Here is a 19,334-nt window from a genome sequence, read left to right as displayed (position 1 = left end):
TGATACACATGCACTTGACATGATACATATGCACCAGCATGATACACATGCACCTGACATGATACACATGCACTTGACATGATACATATGCACCAGCATGATATACATGCACCTGACATGATACACACGCACCTGACATGATACACACGCACCAGCATGATACACATGCACCTGACATGATACACATGCACCTGACATGATAAACACGCACCAGCATGATACACATGCACCTGACATGATACACATGCACTTGACATGATACACATGCACCTGACATGATACACATGCACTTGACATGATACAGATGCAGCAGCATGATACACATGCACCTGACATTATCCACATGCACCTGACATGATACACATGCACCTGACATGATCCACACGCACCTGACATGATACACACGCACCTGACATGATACACACGCACCTGACATGATACACACGCACCTGAAATGATATACACGCACCAGCATGATACACATGTACCAGCAAGATACACATGCACTTGACATGATACACATGCACCTGGCATGATACACATGCATTTGACATGATACACATGCAACAGCATGGTACAGATGCACCTGACATGATACACACGCACCTGACATGATACACACGCACCTGACATGATACACATGCACCTGACATGATACACATGCACCTGACATGATACACACGCACCTGACATGATACACACGCACCTGACATGATACACACACACCTGACATGATACACACGCACCTGACATGATATACACGCACCAGCATGATACACATGTACCAGCAAGATACACATGCACTTGACATGATACACATGCACCTGACATGATACACATGCACTTGACATGATACACATGCAGCAGCATGATACACATGCAGCAGCATGATACACATGCAGCAGCATTATACACATGCACCTGACATGATACACATGCACCTGACATGATACACATGCACTTGACATGATACATATGCACCAGCATGATACACATGCACCTGACATGATACACACGCACCTGACATGATACACACGCACCAGCATGATACACACGCACCTGACTTGATACACACGCACCTGACATGATATACACGCACCAGCATGATACACATGCACCTGACATGATACACATGCACTTGACATGATACACATGCACCTGACATGATACACATGCACTTGACATTATACACATGCAGCAGCATGATACACATGCACCTGACATGATACACACGCACCTGACATGATACACACGCACCAGCATGATACACACGCACCTGACATGATACACACGCACCTGACATGATACACATGCACTTGACATGATACACATGCAGCAGCATGATACACACGCACCAGCATGATACACATGCACCTGACATGATACACATGCACTTGACATGATACACATGCAGCAGCATGATACACATGCAGCAGCATGATACACATGCACCTGAAATGATACACATGCACTTGACATGATACACACGCACCTGACATGATACACACGCACCAGCATGATACACATGCACCTGACATGATACACACGCACCTGACTTGATATACACGCACCAGCATGATACACATGCACCTGACATGATACACACGCACCTGACTTGATATAGACACACCAGCATGATACACATGCACCTGACATGATACACACGCACCTGACATGATACACATGCACCAGCATGATACACATGCACCTGACATGATACACATGCACTTGACATTATACACATGCAGCAGCATGATACACATGCACCTAACATGATACACATGCACTTGACATGATACACATGCACCTGACATGATACACATGCACTTGACATGATACATATGCACCAGCATGATACACATGCACCTGACATGATACACACGCACCTGACATGATACACACGCACCAGCATGATACACACGCACCTGACATGATACACACGCACCTGACATGATATACACGCACCAGCATGATACACATGTACCAGCAAGATACACATGCACTTGACATGATACACATGCACCTGACATGATACACATGCACTTGACATGATACACATGCAGCAGCATGATACACATGCACCTGACATGATACACATGCACTTGACATGATACATATGCACCAGCATGATACACATGCACCTGACATGATACACATGCACCTGACATGATACACACGCACCAGCATGATACACACGCACCTGACATGATACACACGCACCTGACATGATATACACGCACCAGCATGATACACATGCACCTGACATGATACACATGCACTTGACATGATACACATGCACCTGACATGATACACATGCACTTGACATTATACACATGCAGCAGCATGATACACACGCACCTGACATGATACACACGCACCTGACATGATACACATGCACCAGCATGATACACACGCACCTGACATGATACACACGCACCTGACATGATATACACGCACCAGCATGATACACATGCACCTGACATGATACACACGCACCTGACATGATACACACGCACCTGACATGATACACACGCACCTGACATGATATACACGCACCAGCATGATACACCTGCCCCTGACATGATACACATGCACTTGACATGATACACATGCACCTGACATGATACACATGCACTTGACATGATACACATGCAGCAGCATGATACACATGCACCTGACATGATACACATGCACTTGACATGATAGACATGCACCTCACATCATACACATGCACTTGACATGATACGTATGCACCAGCATGATACACATTCACCTGACATGATACACACGCACCTGACATGATACACACGCACCCGACATGATATACACGCACCAGCATGATACACATGTACCAGCAAGATACACATGAACTTGACATTATACACATGCACCTGACATGATACACATGCAGTTGACATGATACACATGCAGCAGCATGATACACACGCAGCAGCATGATACACATGCAGCAGCATGATACACATGCACCTGACATGATACACATGCACTTGACATGATACACATGCACCTGACATGATACACATGCACTTGACATGATACACACCCACCAGCATGATACACACGCACCTGACATGATACACACGCACCTGACATGATACACACGCACCAGCATGATACAAATGCACCTGACATGATACACACGCACCTGACATGATATACACGCACCAGCATGATACACACGCACCTGACATGATACACACGGACCTGAAATGATACACGCGCACCAGCATGATACACACGCACCTGACATGATACACACGCACCTGACATGATATACACGCACCAGCATGATACCCATGCACCTGACATGATACACATGCACTTGACATGATACACATGCACCTGGCATGATACACATGCATTTGACATGATACACATGCAACAGCATGGTACACATGCACCTGACATGATTCACATGCACTTGACATGATACACACGCACCTGACATGATACACATGCACCTGACATGATACACATGCACCTGACATGATACACACGCACCTGACATGATACACACGCACCTGACATGATACACACGCACCTGACATGATATACACGCACCAGCATGATACACATGTACCAGCAAGATACACATGCACTTGACATGATACACATGCACCTGACATGATACACATGCACTTGACATGATACACATGCAGCAGCATGATACACATGCACTTGACATGATACATATGCACCAGCATGATACACATGCACCTGACATGATACACACGCACCTGACATGATACACACGCACCAGCATGATACACACGCACCTGACATGATACACACGCACCTGACATGATATACACGCACCAGCATGATACACATGCACCTGACATGATACACATGCACTTGACATGATACACATGCACCTGACATGATACACACGCACCTGACATGATATACACGCACCAGCATGATACACACGCACCTGACATGATACACACGGACCTGAAATGATACACGCGCACCAGCATGATACACACGCACCTGACATGATACACACGCACCTGACATGATATACACGCACCAGCATGATACCCATGCACCTGACATGATACACATGCACTTGACATGATACACATGCACCTGGCATGATACACATGCATTTGACATGATACACATGCAACAGCATGGTACACATGCACCTGACATGATACACATGCACTTGACATGATACACACGCACCTGACATGATACACATGCACCTGACATGATACACATGCACCTGACATGATACACACGCACCTGACATGATACACACGCACCTGACATGATATACACGCACCAGCATGATACACATGTATCAGCAAGATACACATGCACTTGACATGATACACATGCACCTGACATGATACACATGCACTTGACATGATACACATGCAGCAGCATGATACACATGCAGCAGCATGATACACATGCAGCAGCATTATACACATGCACCTGACATGATACACATGCACCTGACATGATACACATGCACTTGACATGATACATATGCACCAGCATGATACACATGCACCTGACATGATACACACGCACCTGACATGATACACACGCACCAGCATGATACACACGCACCTGACTTGATACACACGCACCTGACATGATATACACGCACCAGCATGATACACATGCACCTGACATGATACACATGCACTTGACATGATACACATGCACCTGACATGATACACATGCACTTGACATTATACACATGCAGCAGCATGATACACATGCACCTGACATGATACACACGCACCTGACATGATACACACGCAAATGAAATGATACACACGCACCTGACATGATACACACGCACCTGACATGATATACACGCACCAGCATGATACACATGTACCAGCAAGATACACATGCACTTGACATGATACACACGCACCTGACATGATACACACGCACCAGCATGATACACACGCACCTGACATGATACACACGCACCTGACATGATATACACGCACCAGCATGATACACATGCACCTGACATGATACACATGCACTTGACATGATACACATGCAGCAGCATGATACACATGCAGCAGCATGATACACATGCACCTGACATGATACACATGCACTTGACATGATACACACGCACCTGACATGATATACACGCACCAGCATGATACCCATGCACCTGACATGATACACATGCACTTGACATGATACACATGCACCTGGCATGATACACATGCATTTGACATGATACACATGCAACAGCATGGTACACATGCACCTGACATGATACACATGCACTTGACATGATACACATGCACCTGACATGATACACATGCACTTGACATGATACATATGCACCAGCATGATACACATGCACCTGACATGATACACACGCACCTGACATGATACACACGCACCAGCATGATACACACGCACCTGACATGATACACGCACCTGACATGATATACACGCACCAGCATGATACACATGCACCTGACATGATACACATGCACTTGACATGATACACATGCACCTGACATGATACACATGCACTTGACATTATACACATGCAGCAGCATGATACACATGCACCTGACATGATACACACGCACCTGACATGATACACACGCACCTGACATGATACACACGCACCTGACATGATACACACGCACCTGACATGATATACACGCACCAGCATGATACACATGTTACAGCAAGATACACATGCACTTGACATGATACACATGCACCTGACATGATACACATGCACTTGACATGATACACATGCACCTGGCATGATACACATGCATTTGACATGATACACATGCAGCAGCATGGTACACATGCACCTGACATGATACACGTGCACTTGACTTGATACACATGCACCTGACATGATACACATGCACCTGACATGATACACATGCACTTGACATGATACACATGCAGCAGCATGATACACATGCACCTGACATGATACACATGCACCTGACATGATACACATGAACTTGACATGATACACATGCACCTGACATGATACACATGCACTTGACATGATACATATGCACCAGCATGATACACATGCACCTGACATGATACACATGCACTTGACATGATACATATGCACCAGCATGATATACATGCACCTGACATGATACACACGCACCTGACATGATACACACGCACCAGCATGATACACATGCACCTGACATGATACACATGCACCTGACATGATAAACACGCACCAGCATGATACACATGCACCTGACATGATACACATGCACTTGACATGATACACATGCACCTGACATGATACACATGCACTTGACATGATACAGATGCAGCAGCATGATACACATGCACCTGACATTATCCACATGCACCTGACATGATACACATGCACCTGACATGATCCACACGCACCTGACATGATACACACGCACCTGACATGATAAACACGCACCTGAAATGATATACACGCACCAGCATGATACACATGTACCAGCAAGATACACATGCACTTGACATGATACACATGCACCTGGCATGATACACATGCATTTGACATGATACACATGCAACAGCATGGTACACATGCACCTGACATGATACACATGCACTTGACATGATACACACGCACCTGACATGATACACATGCACCTGACATGATACACATGCACCTGACATGATACACACGCACCTGACATGATACACACGCACCTGACATGATACACACACACCTGACATGATACACACGCACCTGACATGATATACACGCACCAGCATGATACACATGTACCAGCAAGATACACATGCACTTGACATGATACACATGCACCTGACATGATACACATGCACTTGACATGATACACATGCAGCAGCATGATACACATGCAGCAGCATGATACACATGCAGCAGCATTATACACATGCAACTGACATGATACACATGCACCTGACATGATACACATGCACTTGACATGATACATATGCACCAGCATGATACACATGCACCTGACATGATACACACGCACCTGACATGATACACACGCACCAGCATGATACACACGCACCTGACTTGATACACACGCACCTGACATGATATACACGCACCAGCATGATACACATGCACCTGACATGATACACATGCACTTGACATGATACACATGCACCTGACATGATACACATGCACTTGACATTATACACATGCAGCAGCATGATACACATGCACCTGACATGATACACACGCACCTGACATGATACACACGCACCAGCATGATACACACGCACCTGACATGATACACACGCACCTGACATGATACACATGCACTTGACATGATACACATGCAGCAGCATGATACACACGCACCAGCATGATACACATGCACCTGACATGATACACATGCACTTGACATGATACACATGCAGCAGCATGATACACATGCAGCAGCATGATACACATGCACCTGACATGATACACATGCACTTGACATGATACACACGCACCTGACATGATACACACGCACCAGCATGATACACATGCACCTGACATGATACACACGCACCTGACTTGATATACACGCACCAGCATGATACACATGCACCTGACATGATACACACGCACCTGACTTGATATACACACACCAGCATGATACACATGCACCTGACATGATACACACGCACCTGACATGATACACATGCACCAGCCTGATACACATGCAATTGACATGATACACATGTGCCTGACATGATACACATGCACCAGCATGATACACATGCACCTGACATGATACACATGCGCCTGACATGATACACATGCACCTGACATGATACATATGCACCTGACATGATACACACGCACCTGACCTGATATACACACACAAGCATGATACACATGCACCTGACATGATACACACGCACCTGACATGATACACATGCACCAGCATGATACACATGCACCTGACATGATACACATGCGCCTGACATGATACACATGCACCTGACATGATACACATGCACTTGACATTATACACATGCAGCAGCATGATACACATGCACCTGACATGATACACATGCACTTGACATGATACACATGCACCTGACATGATACACATGCACTTGACATGATACATATGCACCAGCATGATACACATGCACCTGACATGATACACACGCACCTGACATGATACACACGCACCAGCATGATACACACGCACCTGACATGATACACACGCACCTGACATGATATACACGCACCAGCATGATACACATGTACCAGCAAGATACACATGCACTTGACATGATACACATGCACCTGACATGATACACATGCACTTGACATGATACACATGCAGCAGCATGATACACATGCACCTGACATGATACACATGCACTTGACATGATACATATGCACCAGCATGATACACATGCACCTGACATGATACACATGCACCTGACATGATACACACGCACCAGCATGATACACACGCACCTGACATGATACACACGCACCTGACATGATATACACGCACCAGCATGATACACATGCACCTGACATGATACACATGCACTTGACATGATACACATGCACCTGACATGATACACATGCACTTGACATTATACACATGCAGCAGCATGATACACACGCACCTGACATGATACACACGCACCTGACATGATACACATGCACCAGCATGATACACACGCACCTGACATGATACACACGCACCTGACATGATATACACGCACCAGCATGATACACATGCACCTGACATGATACACACGCACCTGACATGATACACACGCACCTGACATGATACACACGCACCTGACATGATATACACGCACCAGCATGATACACCTGCCCCTGACATGATACACATGCACTTGACATGATACACATGCACCTGACATGATACACATGCACTTGACATGATACACATGCAGCAGCATGATACACATGCACCTGACATGATACACATGCACTTGACATGATAGACATGCACCTCACATCATACACATGCACTTGACATGATACGTATGCACCAGCATGATACACATGCACCTGACATGATACACACGCACCTGACATGATACACACGCACCCGACATGATATACACGCACCAGCATGATACACATGTACCAGCAAGATACACATGCACTTGACATTATACACATGCACCTGACATGATACACATGCAGTTGACATGATACACATGCAGCAGCATGATACACACGCAGCAGCATGATACACATGCAGCAGCATGATACACATGCACCTGACATGATACACATGCACTTGACATGATACACATGCACCTGACATGATACACATGCAATTGACATGATACACACCCACCAGCATGATACACACGCACCTGACATGATACACACGAACCTGACATGATACACACGCACCAGCATGATACAAATGCACCTGACATGATACACACGCACCTGACATGATATACACGCACCAGCATGATACACACGCACCTGACATGATACACACGGACCTGAAATGATACACGCGCACCAGCATGATACACACGCACCTGACATGATACACACGCACCTGACATGATATACACGCACCAGCATGATACCCATGCACCTGACATGATACACATGCACTTGACATGATACACATGCACCTGGCATGATACACATGCATTTGACATGATTCATATGCAACAGCATGGTACACATGCACCTGACATGATACACATGCACTTGACATGATACACACGCACCTGACATGATACACATGCACCTGACATGATACACATGCACCTGACATGATACACACGCACCTGACATGATACACACGCACCTGACATGATACACACGCACCTGACATGATATACACGCACCAGCATGATACACATGTACCAGCAAGATACACATGCACTTGACATGATACACATGCACCTGACATGATACACATGCACTTGACATGATACACATGCAGCAGCATGATACACATTCAGCAGCATGATACACATGCAGCAGCATGATACACATGCACCTGACATGATACACATGTACTTGACATGATACACATGCACCTGACATGATACACATGCACTTGACATGATACATATGCATCAGCATGATACACATGCACCTGACATGATACACACGCACCTGACATGATACACACGCACCAGCATGATACACACGCACCTGACATGATACACACGCACCTGACATGATATACACGCACCAGCATGATACACATGCACCTGACATGATACACATGCACTTGACATGATACACATGCACCTGACATGATACACATGCACTTGACATTATACACATGCAGCAGCATGATACACATGCACCTGACATGATACACACGCACCTGACATGATACACACGCAAATGACATGATACACACGCACCTGACATGATACACACGCACCTGACATGATATACACGCACCAGCATGATACACATGTAACAGCAAGATACACATGCACTTGACATGATACACACGCACCTGACATGATACACACGCACCAGCATGATACACACGCACCTGACATGATACACACGCACCTGACATGATATACACGCACCAGCATGATACACATGCACCTGACATGATACACATGCACTTGACATGATACACATGCAGCAGCATGATACACATGCAGCAGCATGATACACATGCACCTGACATGATACACATGCACTTGACATGATACACACGCACCTGACATGATATACACGCACCAGCATGATACCCATGCACCTGACATGATACACATGCACTTGACATGATACACATGCACCTGGCATGATACACATGCATTTGACATGATACACATGCAACAGCATGGTACACATGCACCTGACATGATACACATGCACTTGACATGATACACACGCACCTGACATGATACACATGCACCTGACATGATACACATGCACCTGACATGATACACACGCACCTGACATGATACACACGCACCTGACATGATACACACGCACCTGACATGATATACACGCACCAGCATGATACACATGTACCAGCAAGATACACATGCACTTGACATGATACACATGCACCTGACATGATACACATGCACTTGACATGATACACATGCAGCAGCATGATACACATTCAGCAGCATGATACACATGCAGCAGCATGATACACATGCACCTGACATGATACACATGTACTTGACATGATACACATGCACCTGACATGATACACATGCACTTGACATGATACATATGCATCAGCATGATACACATGCACCTGACATGATACACACGCACCTGACATGATACACACGCACCAGCATGATACACACGCACCTGACATGATACACACGCACCTGACATGATATACACGCACCAGCATGATACACATGCACCTGACATGATACACATGCACTTGACATGATACACATGCACCTGACATGATACACATGCACTTGACATTATACACATGCAGCAGCATGATACACATGCACCTGACATGATACACACGCACCTGACATGATACACACGCAAATGACATGATACACACGCACCTGACATGATACACACGCACCTGACATGATATACACGCACCAGCATGATACACATGTAACAGCAAGATACACATGCACTTGACATGATACACACGCACCTGACATGATACACACGCACCAGCATGATACACACGCACCTGACATGATACACACGCACCTGACATGATATACACGCACCAGCATGATACACATGCACCTGACATGATACACATGCACTTGACATGATACACATGCAGCAGCATGATACACATGCAGCAGCATGATACACATGCACCTGACATGATAAACATGCACTTGACATGATACACACGCACCTGACATGATATACACGCACCAGCATGATACCCATGCACCTGACATGATACACATGCACTTGACATGATACACATGCACCTGGCATGATACACATGCATTTGACATGATACACATGCAACAGCATGGTACACATGCACCTGACATGATACACATGCACTTGACATGATACACACGCACCTGACATGATACACATGCACCTGACATGATACACATGCACCTGACATGATACACACGCACCTGACATGATACACACGCACCTGACATGATACACACACACCTGACATGATACACACGCACCTGACATGATATACACGCACCAGCATGATACACATGTACCAGCAAGATACACATGCACTTGACATGATACACATGCACCTGACATGATACACATGCACTTGACATGATACACATGCAGCAGCATGATACACATGCAGCAGCATGATACACATGCAGCAGCATGATACACATGCACCTGACATGATACACATGAACTTGAAATGATACACATGCACCTGACATGATACACATGCACTTGACATGATACATATGCACCAGCATGATACACATGCACCTGACATGATACACACGCACCTGACATGATACACACGCACCAGCATGATACACACGCACCTGAAATGATACACACGCACCTGACATGATATACACGCACCAGCATGATACACATGCACCTGACATGATACACATGCACTTGACATGATACACATGCACCTGACATGATACACACGCACCTGACATGATATACACGCACCAGCATGATACACACGCACCTGACATGATACACACGGACCTGAAATGATACACGCGCACCAGCATGATACACACGCACCTGACATGATACACACGCACCTGACATGATATACACGCACCAGCATGATACCCATGCACCTGACATGATACACATGCACTTGACATGATACACATGCACCTGGCATGATACACATGCATTTGACATGATACACATGCAACAGCATGGTACACATGCACCTGACATGATACACATGCACTTGACATGATACACATGCAGCAGCATGATACACATGCAGCAGCATGATACACATGCAGCAGCATTATACACATGCACCTGACATGATACACATGCACCTGACATGATACACATGCACTTGACATGATACATATGCACCAGCATGATACACATGCACCTGACATGATACACACGCACCTGACATGATACACACGAACCAGCATGATACACACGCACCTGACTTGATACACACGCACCTGACATGATATACACGCACCAGCATGATACACATGCACCTGACATGATACACATGCACTTGACATGATACACATGCACCTGACATGATACACATGCACTTGACATTATACACATGCAGCAGCATGATACACATGCACCTGACATGATACACACGCACCTGACATGATACACACGCAAATGACATGATACACACGCACCTGACATGATACACACGCACCTGACATGATATACACGCACCAGCATGATACACATGTAACAGCAAGATACACATGCACTTGACATGATACACACGCACCTGACATGATACACACGCACCAGCATGATACACACGCACCTGACATGATACACACGCACCTGACATGATATACACGCACCAGCATGATACACATGCACCTGACATGATACACATGCACTTGACATGATACACATGCAGCAGCATGATACACATGCAGCAGCATGATACACATGCACCTGACATGATACACATGCACTTGACATGATACACACGCACCTGACATGATATACACGCACCAGCATGATACCCATGCACCTGACATGATACACATGCACTTGACATGATACACATGCACCTGGCATGATACACATGCATTTGACATGATACACATGCAACAGCATGGTACACATGCACCTGACATGATACACATGCACTTGACATGATACACACGCACCTGACATGATACACATGCACCTGACATGATACACATGCACCTGACATGATACACACGCACCTGACATGATACACACGCACCTGACATGATACACACACACCTGACATGATACACACGCACCTGACATGATATACACGCACCAGCATGATACACATGTACCAGCAAGATACACATGCACTTGACATGATACACATGCACCTGACATGATACACATGCACTTGACATGATACACATGCAGCAGCATGATACACATGCAGCAGCATGATACACATGCAGCAGCATGATACACATGCACCTGACATGATACACATGAACTTGAAATGATACACATGCACCTGACATGATACACATGCACTTGACATGATACATATGCACCAGCATGATACACATGCACCTGACATGATACACACGCACCTGACATGATACACACGCACCAGCATGATACACACGCACCTGAAATGATACACACGCACCTGACATGATATACACGCACCAGCATGATACACATGCACCTGACATGATACACATGCACTTGACATGATACACATGCACCTGACATGATACACACGCACCTGACATGATATACACGCACCAGCATGATACACACGCACCTGACATGATACACACGGACCTGAAATGATACACGCGCACCAGCATGATACACACGCACCTGACATGATACACACGCACCTGACATGATATACACGCACCAGCATGATACCCATGCACCTGACATGATACACATGCACTTGACATGATACACATGCACCTGGCATGATACACATGCATTTGACATGATACACATGCAACAGCATGGTACACATGCACCTGACATGATACACATGCACTTGACATGATACACATGCAGCAGCATGATACACATGCAGCAGCATGATACACATGCAGCAGCATTATACACATGCACCTGACATGATACACATGCACCTGACATGATACACATGCACTTGACATGATACATATGCACCAGCATGATACACATGCACCTGACATGATACACACGCACCTGACATGATACACACGCACCAGCATGATACACACGCACCTGACTTGATACACACGCACCTGACATGATATACACGCACCAGCATGATACACATGCACCTGACATGATACACATGCACTTGACATGATACACATGCACCTGACATGATACACATGCACTTGACATTATACACATGCAGCAGCATGATACACATGCACCTGACATGATACACACGCACCTGACATGATACACACGCAAATGAAATGATACACACGCACCTGACATGATACACACGCACCTGACATGATATACACGCACCAGCATGATACACATGTAACAGCAAGATACACATGCACTTGACATGATACACACGCACCTGACATGATACACACGCACCAGCATGATACACACGCACCTGACATGATACACACGCACCTGACATGATATACATGATATCATGCTGGTACACGTGTATCATGTCAAGTGCATGTGTATCATGTCAGGTGCATGGGTATCATGCTGGTGCGTGTATATCATGTCAGGTGCGTGTGTATCATGTCAGGTGCGTGTGTATCATACTGGTGCGTGTGTATCATGTCAGGTGCGTGTGGATCATGTCAGGTGCATGTGTATCATGCTGCTGCATCTGTATCATGTCAAGTGCATGTGTATCATGTCAGGTGAATGTGTATCATGTCAAGTGCATGTGTATCATGTCAGGTGCATGTGTATCATGCTGCTGCATCTGTATCATGTCAAGTGCATGTGTATCATGTCAGGTGCATGTGTATCATGTCAAGTGCATGTGTATCATGTCAGGTGCATGTGTATCATGCTGGTGCGTGTTTATCATGTCAGGTGCATGTGTATCATGTCCCGTGTGTGTGTATCATGCTGGTGCGTGTGTATCATGTCAGGTGCGTGTGTATCATGTCAGGTGCATGTGTATCATGCTGGTGCGTGTGTATCATGTCAGGTGCGTGTGTATCATGTCAGGTGCATGTGTATCATGCTGGTGCATATGTATCATGTCAAGTGCATGTGTATCATGTCAGGTGCATGTGTATCATGCTGCTGCATGTGTATCATGCTGCTGCATGTGTATCATGTCAAATGCATGTGTATCATGTCAGGTGCGTGTGTATCATGTCAAGTGCATGTGTATCTTGCTGGTACATGTGTATCATGCTGGTGAGTGTATATCATGTCAGGTGCGTGTGTATCATGTCAGGTGCGTGTGTATCATGTCAGGTGCGTGTGTATCATGGCAGGTGCGTGTGGATCATGTCAGGTGCATGTGTATCATGCTGCTGCATCTGTATCATGTCAAGTGCATGTGGATCATGTCAGGTGCATGTGTATCATGTCAAGTTCATGTGTATCATGTCAGGTGCATGTGTATCATGCTGCTGCATCTGTATCATGTCAAGTGCATGTGTATCATGTCAGGTGCATGTGTATCATGTCAAGTGCATGTGTATCATGTCAGGTGCATGTGTATCATGCTGGTGCGTGTTTATCATGTCAGGTGCATGTGTATCATGTCCCGTGTGTGTGTATCATGCTAGTGCGTGTGTATCATGTCAGGTGCGTGTGTATCATGTCAGGTGCATGTGTATCATGCTGGTGCGTGTGTATCATGTCAGGTGCGTGTGTATCATGTCAGGTGTGTATCATGCTGGTGCATATGTATCATGTCAGGTGCATGTGTATCATGTCAGGTGCATGTGTATCATGCTGCTGCATGTGTATCATGCTGCTGCATGTGTATCATGCTGCTGCATGTGTATCATGTCAAGTGCATGTGTATCATGTCAGGTGCATGTGTATCATGCTGGTGCGTGTTTATCATGTCAGGTGCATGTGTATCATGTCCCGTGTGTGTATCATGCTGGTGCGTGTGTATCATGTCAGGTGCGTGTGTATCATGTCAGGTGCATATGTATCATGTCAGGTGCATGTGTATCATGTCAGGTGCATGTGTATCATGTCGGGTGCATGTGTATCATGTCAAGTGCATGTGTATCATGTCAGGTGCATGTGTATCATGCTGCTGCATGTGTATCATGCTGCTGCATGTGTATCATGCTGCTGCATGTGTATCATGTCAAATGCATGTGTATCATGTCAGGTGCGTGTGTATCATGTCAAGTGCATGTGTATCTTGCTGGTACATGTGTATCATGCTGGTGCGTGTATATCATGTCAGGTGCGTGTGTATCATGGCAGGTGCGTGTGGATCATGTCAGGTGCATGTGTATCATGCTGCTGCATCTGTATCATGTCAAGTGCATGTGTATCATGTCAGGTGCATGTGTATCATGTCAAGTTCATGTGTATCATGTCAGGTGCATGTGTATCATGCTGCTGCATCTGTATCATGTCAGGTGTGTGTGTATCATGTCAGGTGCATGTGTATCATGCTGGTGTGTGTATATCAAGTCAGGTGCGTGTGTATCATGTCAGGTGCATGTGTATCATGCTGGTGCGTGTTTATCATGTCAGGTGCATGTGTATCATGTCCCGTGTGTGTGTATCATGCTAGTGCGTGTGTATCATGTCAGGTGCGTGTGTATCATGTCAGGTGCATGTGTATCATGCTGGTGTGTGTATATCAAGTCAGGTGCGTGTGTATCATGTCAGGTGCATGTGTATCATGCTGGTGCGTTTATATCAAGTCAGGTGCGTGTGTATCATGTCAGGTGCGTATCATGCTGGTGCATATGTATCATGTCAGGTGCATGTGTATCATGTCAGGTGCATGTGTATCATGTCGGGTGCATGTGTATCATGTCAAGTGCATGTGTACCATGTCAGGTGCATGTGTATCATGTCAGGCGCATGTGTATCATGTCAGGTGCATGTGTATCATGCCGGTGCATGTGTATCATGTCAGGTGCATGTGTATCATGTCAGGCGCATGTGTATCATGTCAGGTGCATGTGTATCATGCTGGTACACCTGTATCATGTCAAGTGCATATGTATCATGTCAGGTGCATGGGTATCATGCTGGTGCGTGTATATCATGTCAGGTGCGTGTGTATCATGTCAGGTGCGTGTGTATCATACTGGTGCTTGTGTATCATGTCAGGTGCCTGTGTATCATGTCAGGTGCGTGTGTATCATGCTGGTGCGTGTATATCATGTCAGGTGCGTGTGTATCATGTTAGGTGCGTTTGTATCATGCTGGTGCGTGTGTATCATGTCAGGTGCATGTGTATCATCTCAGGTGCATGTGTATCATGCTGGTGGGTGTGTATCATGTCAAGTGCATGTGTATCATGTCAGGTGCATGTGTATCATGTCAAGTGCATGTGTATCATGTCAGGTGCATGGGTATCATGTCAAGTGCATGTGTATCTTGCTGGTACATGTGTATCATTCTGGTGCGTGTATATCATGTCAGGTGCGTGTGTATCGTGTGAGGTGCGTGTGTATCATGTCAGGTGCATGTGTATCATGTCAGGTGCGTGTGTAGCATGTCAGGTGCGTGTGTAGCATGCTGGTGCATACGTATCATGTCAAGTGCATGTGTATGATGTCAGGTGCATGTGTATCATGTCAAGTGCATGTGTATCATGTCAGGTGCATGTGTATCATGCTGCTGCATGTGTATCATGTCGGGTGCATGTGTATCATGTCAGGTGCATGTGTATCATGTCAAGTGCATGTGTATCTTGCTGGTACATGTGTATCATGCTGGTGCGTTTATATCATGTCAGGTGCGTGTGTATCGTGTCAGGTGCGTGTGTATCATGTCAGGGGCAGGTGTATCATGCTGGTGCGTGTATATCATGTCAGGTGCGTGTGTATCATGTCAGGTGCGTGTGTATCATGTCAGGTGTGTGTGTATCATGTCAGGTGCATGTGTATCATGCAGGTGCGTGTATATCATGTCAGGTGCGTGTGTATCATGTCAGGTGCGTGTGTATCATGCTGGTGCGTGTGTATCATGTCAGGTGCCTGTGTATCATGTCAGGTGCGTGTGTATCATGCTGGTGCATGTGTATCATGTCAAGTGCATGTGTATCATGTCAGGTGCATGTGTATCATGTCAAGTGCATGTGTATCATGTCAGGTGCATGTGTATCATGCTGCTGCATGTGTATCATGCTGCTGAATGTGTATCATGTCAAGTGCATGTGTATCATGTCAGGTGCATGTGTATCATGTCAAGTGCATGTGTATCTTGCTGGTACATGTGTATCATGCTGGTGCGTGTATATCATGTCAGGTGCGTGTGTATCATGTCAGGTGCGTGTGTATCATGTCAGGTGCGTGTGTATCATGTCAGGTGCGTGTGGATCATGCTGCTGCATCTGTATCATGTCAAGTGCATGTGTATCATGTCAGGTGCATGTGTATAATGTCAGGTGCATGTGTACCATGTCAGGTGCATGTGTATCATGCTGCTGCATCTGTATCATGTCAAGTGCATGTGTATCATGTCAGGTGCATGTGTATCATGTCAAGTGCATGTGTATCATGTCAGGTGCATGTGTATCATGCTGGTGCGTGTT

Source organism: Microtus oregoni, unplaced genomic scaffold (genome assembly GCF_018167655.1).
Source record: "Microtus oregoni isolate MIOR12 unplaced genomic scaffold, Mior012 000136F_ref0000326, whole genome shotgun sequence".
Lineage (NCBI taxonomy): Eukaryota > Metazoa > Chordata > Mammalia > Rodentia > Cricetidae > Microtus > Microtus oregoni.
This window is presented reverse-complemented; position numbering follows the sequence as displayed.